Source organism: Acipenser ruthenus, chromosome 3 (genome assembly GCF_902713425.1).
Source record: "Acipenser ruthenus chromosome 3, fAciRut3.2 maternal haplotype, whole genome shotgun sequence".
In the NCBI taxonomy this organism is placed as follows: Eukaryota; Metazoa; Chordata; class Actinopteri; order Acipenseriformes; family Acipenseridae; genus Acipenser; species Acipenser ruthenus.
The window spans coordinates 8786608-8793337 of NC_081191.1; positions in this window are offsets into that span (position 1 = coordinate 8786608).

Below are 6730 nucleotides of genomic sequence, written 5' to 3' on the forward strand. Positions count from 1 at the left end.
TTGTCCGGTTTTTCCCCTCCGGATTCTTGTGGGGGGGTTGGCAGCCAGTGCGGTGATGGAGGTGGTCTCCTCTCCTCTTTCTGCGTGGGTGGTCCTGGGCGTTATGTCAGGGCCGCCCTTTTAGCCCCTCTGGTAACCCCTGGGCTTCTGTAAGAGGGTGCCCGTTTAACCCCCTTTCTATCCCCTAAGCCCGAGTGACTTTTGCCCGGTCGGGGCTCCTTTACTGAGGGTTGCAATGCTGTGCTCTCCAGCGGTGGTGGTGTTGGCAGCAGCAACGCTGACAATGGCACCCCTGGCAGCAGCACGGGGCACTATCGGTGGTGCTGGGCACTCTGGCAGTGGCGCCTGGCACTCCGGCACTGGCAACGCTAGGGGTGGCATGGGGCCCTCCAGCAAAGGTGGTGCTGGATGCTTGGGCTCACCCCTCTTGGGAACTGGACGCTCGAGCTCCACCCTCTTGGGTTCTAGATGCTCAGGCTCCATCCTCTTGGGCGCTGGACGCTCGAGCTCCCATCTCTTGGGCACTGGATACATCGGCGGTGACGACGCTCACCCCTCCTTCTCTTTCACTTTGGGGCAGGCAGTACCTTCTCTTCCTCATGGAAGGGGCAGCGTACCACCTTGTGCCCGAACTCCCCGCAGGCAAGGCATCAGCCTTGGCCCTCAACGCCACCGAGGAGGTCCTCCAGTCCGCCATCCCACCAAGTCTGGAATGGGTCGGGTTGCAGCAGATCCACTGGTCCATCTGCCATCTCCTAACTGCTCCTGCTTGACACTCGTGGGTTCACCCTCAATCCTGCTTCAAATGTAGCATTTCACCAGGAGGCAGAAAACAAGAGATGCTTGTTTCTTTCGAAGGCTTTTATTCAGCACGCCTTTCTGTCACAGACAGAGACGACAGCTCTGTCAGCTACTCAGATTACAAGACAGTGACCAACAGCAACACAAAATGGCGGTGGCGCCCCCTTATGTAAATAGGGTTCCAGGGCTCAGGCACATCCCATTGACACTCAGCTGCACACTAGGACCAATGAGCACAGACAAACAGCCAATGCGGACAGACAGACAACAACCAATGGTAACAGACCAGGGAAGACAAACAGGCAGACAGTTTACATTATACACAGGAATACACAATTGGGTATAGTAATAGTTAAGTAAGGAGAAAAAAGAGAAAGAGAAAATAAAATCAGAGGAAGAACAAAGCAGTGTGCCACGCTATCGAATTAACCCTGTAATAGTAAGGTATATCTAAAAAGACTTTGAAATATTGTGTAGTCGTGAGCTACGCCATCTTATGTTTACTGAGTACAAGAAACTCTAGACTTCGACAGGTTGTTTATACTGTTAGTGGGAGCAGTTCAGATGTCAACAATTACGGACGGGACACACAGACCAATGAATGTACAAAAAGCTTTATTTTTCTACAGCAACATATAATCAGCAAAGAACAAAAATACAATAAATGCACTAAAACCATAACAGTCAAACTGTCATTATTTAACAAGGTTGGCAAGGAGTGGCAAACACTGTTGCAGCAGCAAAGGTCATTCAAAATGATCTAGACAGCATTCAGAACTGGGCAGACACATGACAAATGACATTTAGTAGAGAAAAGTGTAAAGTATTGCATGCAGGCAATAAAAATGTGCATTATAAATATCATATGGGAGATACTGAAATTGAAGAAGGGATCTATGAAAAAGACCTAGCAGTTTATGTTGACTCAGAAATGTCTTCATCTAGACAATGTGGGGAAGCTATAAAAAAGGCCAACAAAATGCTCGGATATATTGTGAGAAGTGTTGAATTTAAATCAAGGGAAGTAATGTTAAAACTTTACAATGCATTAGTAAGACCTCACCTAGAATATTGTGTTCAGTTCTGGTCATCTCATTACAAAAAGGATATTGCTGCTCTAGAAAGAGTGCAAGAAGAGCAACCAGAATTATCCCAGGTTTAAAAGGCATGTCGTATGCAGACAGGCTAAAAGAATTGAATCTATTCAGTCTTGAACAAAGAAGACTACGCAGTGATCTGATTCAAACATTCAAAATCCTAAAAGGTTTAGACAATGTCGACCCAGGGGACTTTTTTGACCTGAAAAAAGAAACATGGACCAGGGGTCACAAATGGAGATTAGATAAAGGGGCATTCAGAACAGAAAATAGGAGGCACTTTTTTACACAGAGAATTGTGAGGGTCTGGAACCAACTCCCCAGTAATGTTGTTGAAGCTGACACCCTGGGATCCTTCAAGAAGCTGATTGATGAGATTCTGGGATCAATAAGCTACTAACAACCAAACGAGCAAGATGGGCTGAATGGCCTCCTCTCGTTTGTAAACTTTCTTATGTTCTTATGTTCTTATGTGGGTTGGGCACGATAGAGGGTTTCTCTTGTAGTGGCAAGAGACTCATGGCGTCAGCATGATTCATTTCTGTGCCTGGCGTGTACGTAAAGGAGTAATCATTAGCAGAGAGGGAAAGCGCTCACCTCTGAATTCTTGATGAAGCCTGTGTTGGCATGCCTTTGGTTTCGCCAAACAGAGTCTGCAATGGTTTGTGGTCACTTGTGATCTCAAAATGTCTGCCAAACAGGTAGGAGTGAAATTTCTTCAATCCAAAAACTATGGCTAGACTCTGCTTCTTGAGTTGTGAGTAATTATTTTCAGCTGGAGCTAAGGTAGGTGACACAAATGCTACTGGTCTCTCTAAACCATCTGGCATCCTGTGAGATAATCATAGTGAATCAGTACCTGTGAGGAGTTTAGCAACTCTTTTGATGCTTAAAAAGCATCCCGTTGTTTAGGTCCCCAACACCATCCGTAGTTCTTTGTCAAAAGAATGTGCCAAAACAGTAGACAGGTTAGGTAGGACGCGTCCATAGTAATTTAGAAGTTCCAAATATGACTTTAGTTCTGTCACATCACGCAAAGCTGAGGCTTCCATTATCACACAGATCTTCTCCTCCAGAGGGTGTAAGCCTTTTGCGTCGATACGGTAGCCTAAGTAAGCAACTTCTTTGGCTTGGAAAACACACTTATCTTCTCTTACATGAATGCCTGAATCTGCTAACCGTGCCAACACCACATCCAAATATCTCAAGTGCTCCTCCTCTGTTTCTCCAGTAATTAGGATGTCATCCATGTACACACACACACACACGCAATGTTCTGTAACAGACTATCCATGCATCATTGAAAGACGGCAGGGGAGGAGGAAATTCCAAAAGGAAGACGGTTGTACCTGAATAATCCATGGTGAGTATTAATGGTAGTGTAATCCTTTGATTTTTCATCCAGAGGTAGTTGCAGATATGCACTGCTCAGATCAAATTTTGTAAATATTTTTCCTCCACTGAGAGTTGCATGAGGTCTTCAATACGTGGGATGGAGTATGTATCCAGCTTTGATTTATCATCTCCTTGTAGTCTCCACATATGCGTATTTCACTATTACTCTTCAATACTGGGACAATGGGTGCTTCCCAGTTTGAAAACTAAACAGGTTCTATTATTCCTTCCTGCTGTAACCGTCTCAGTTCTGTTTCAACTTTAGTTTTCATCAGATGTGGCACTGGGCAAGGCTTGAAGAATTTTGGCTGAGCTGTAGGGTCCACGTAAATTTTGGCTGTCGTATTCTTCACTATGCCAAGCCCATCTTGGAAAACTTCTTAATAACTGGTACATGACATGGTGCATTGCTAACCAGACAAATCTCAGCCCATTTTAATCTGAAAACGTTCAGCCAATCACGGCCAACAAGATTTGGACCATTTCCTTCCACAATAATTAGAGGAGCTGTTGCTCTTTGGTCATCATACTCACATCAACATCAACAGTACCAGCTCTGATTGGCTCTCCTGTGTATGCACGTAAAGCTGCACCAGATTTGCGAACAACTGTGGTTCTCGACAATATGTCTCTGGAAGTTGTGGCACTCACAATGGACACAGCTCCTGTATCAATCTGCATTCCCACAAGCTGATTGTTTATGGTGAACTCAGTTACTAAGGGGTGTGCTCTACCAGTTCCAGCACTAACATTAAAGATTGTGTAGCTGTCTCCATCGTCTGTGTCATCCTGCACTATGTTTGCTGTGTAATGATCATTTCGTTTTTGTGCTTGTTTTCCATTCTTTTTTTTTCGTTTACAGGCTTTAGCAATGTGCCCTTTCACATGGCACTTGTGACACTCAGCATATTTAAATTGACAATAATCTGGAGAGTGGTGTGTGTTCTGGCAACGAAAACATGCTTGTGAATTCTCCCTGGAGGTATGACCACCTTTATTTAGAGCAGCGCTGTGGTTGCCTGTACTAAACTTCATCTCAAACTGTTTTTTGTTGAATTGTTTTTCACTATGTTGTATTTTTTTTTACAGTCTCCTCCTTCCCCTGGGGAGTGAGAGAACTTGAGGCCATCTGTAGCATTTTTGGCTGCCACTTCCACCCCTCGAGCGATCTCCATAGCTTTGCAAAAATCAAGATCTCGCTCAGATAACAGTCTACGTTGAATGTGTTCATCTTGGACACCGCACACAAGCCTGTCACGCAGCATTTCCTCTAAATAACCTCCAAACTCACAATGTTCAGCCAGATGTCGAAGATCAGATACAGATGCTGCTATGGACTGGCTAGGTTTGCGAAACTGTGAGTTAAATTTGAAACACTGCACTATTGGTGATGGTTTAGGGTGGTGATATTCCTGAATAAGATTACAAAGTTGTTTTAAAGTTTTATCAGATGTTTTTTTCTGGAGACAATAAACTTCTCATAAGTCCATAGCACTTAGGACCACACACACAGTAAGATAGCACATTGTTTCGCTTCATCTGTAATGTCATTAGCAATGAAATATTGCTCCAGGCGTTCTGTGTACTGAGCTCAGTTCTCAACATCACCATTAAACTCATCAATTTTGCCAAATGCTGCCATAATCACTATTAGAATTCAATCCACATAAAATCCAAGTACTTGCCTAAGTATCCTCATTGCCAGCTGTAATGTATTCACTCAGAGTCCAGGGTGAATGCTAAACTTGTTTATTAAACTTGAACACAGGCAACATGCCGACAGCCATTTTAAGCTATCCTGCTATTTTCTGTTTAGGGGACCATCTAACAATTACAAACCACTTAGGGACTGTCTACATTTTACAAACAATATTGGAGCAGTATAATACTTTGATGCTAAGTATACCACAAGTTACATATAATATAACACCACCAACATATAGATGTTTAAGTACAGTCAGCCCGCGAGGGTGGCGTTATAGTGAAGTAAAAAAAAAAAAAAAACATAAGAAACCCTTCTATTTTTGCAATAAATTCAAACGTTTTTTTTTTTTTTTTTTATCTCGCGTTAATTATCTCCAAGCCATTTTAATAAAACATGAATATTTTTTAAAACTACAGTACTGTAGTTCTTAACACAACAGTAGGCCTACTAGTGAAGTTATATCATCTTTTCCCATCTGTATGCAACATAAATGGTTAATTTTGAGGAACAGTTTATACTTGGTGTCAAATCAACCAAACAACAATTCCATAAAAAACAAAAAAGCTACGATTTCAACATGTTTTTTACTGTACTGGTAATTGAAACTTTACTGTTTGTGGCACGACTGTAATCCTGCTGAAACTATCCCCCATTGAACAATGTCATCTATTTATTTCAGAAAGCAATTTAAGCTCAATGCTTCAAGTAGCCTCAAGTAGCCGCCGACATTTAGCACGAGGCTCCTGCTGTGCCTCCTGTCTCCCCCTGTGTGTTTGTGTATGTTTTTAACGGTTTTAGAAATGAATGTTTTAAAGGCATTAGGGTTTTAGAGGGGTGCTGGAGACGGGGAGTTCTTAAAGTATTGGTTTTATTGTTGTTTGTAGTGATCCCCATCTCCGCGATTGTTTTTTAATTATAATTGAACATCTATTGTTTTTACTGAACAGTGCAAACGCCATGCCGTGACTGTGTATTCTAGACTTGTCCTATTTGTTTAAATATAGTGAACCACCTGTATTTAATAAAACGATGTTCATTGCTCTGCATATTGTTGTGGTCTTAGTTTATTTCCCGGGTGTTACATTAAGTTCCCTACTATCAATAGCATCAATCAGGTGACGAATCTGCAAGCGGTGAGACTTAAATGCCTGAATTACACCAGCATCCATTTGCTGTAAATGGCTAGTTGTGTTTGTTAGAAATTGGACAATAACATTTGTTAGTCCGTCTGGAATGATCTGACTTGCATTATCCATTAGGAGCAAGGCGTTCCGATGGTCTCGATGCATGCGCTTGAAGTCTTTCAGCCAGTCTGCAAACAGCACTGCCATCATCCATGCTTTCTTATTTAAACAGGTTTGCAAATTTCCCAATAACAAGTGGTTTCAGTTTGTCTGTTCCACCTGAATTTGCACACAGAACAACTGTGATTCTATTCTTTATTTTCTTTGTTCCCTTAGTCAGTTACTGGTCACAGTGAATGATCCAATAGCATCCTGTAAAAAAAAAAAAAAATCCAGTTTCATCGATATTATAAACATTGAAAAGATCGTAATGTGCAACGACTTCACAGGCTTTGATTCTCCCATCTAAAACCGAGGTTTGACTGACGCCAGCACTTTCATCGCTAATGGCATGCTGTGAGATCCTATGGCGGGCTTTAAAACAGTGTAGCCAGCCATTTGAGTATGAAAAATCATCAATTCTGAGTTTACTGTGATATTCTTTAGGC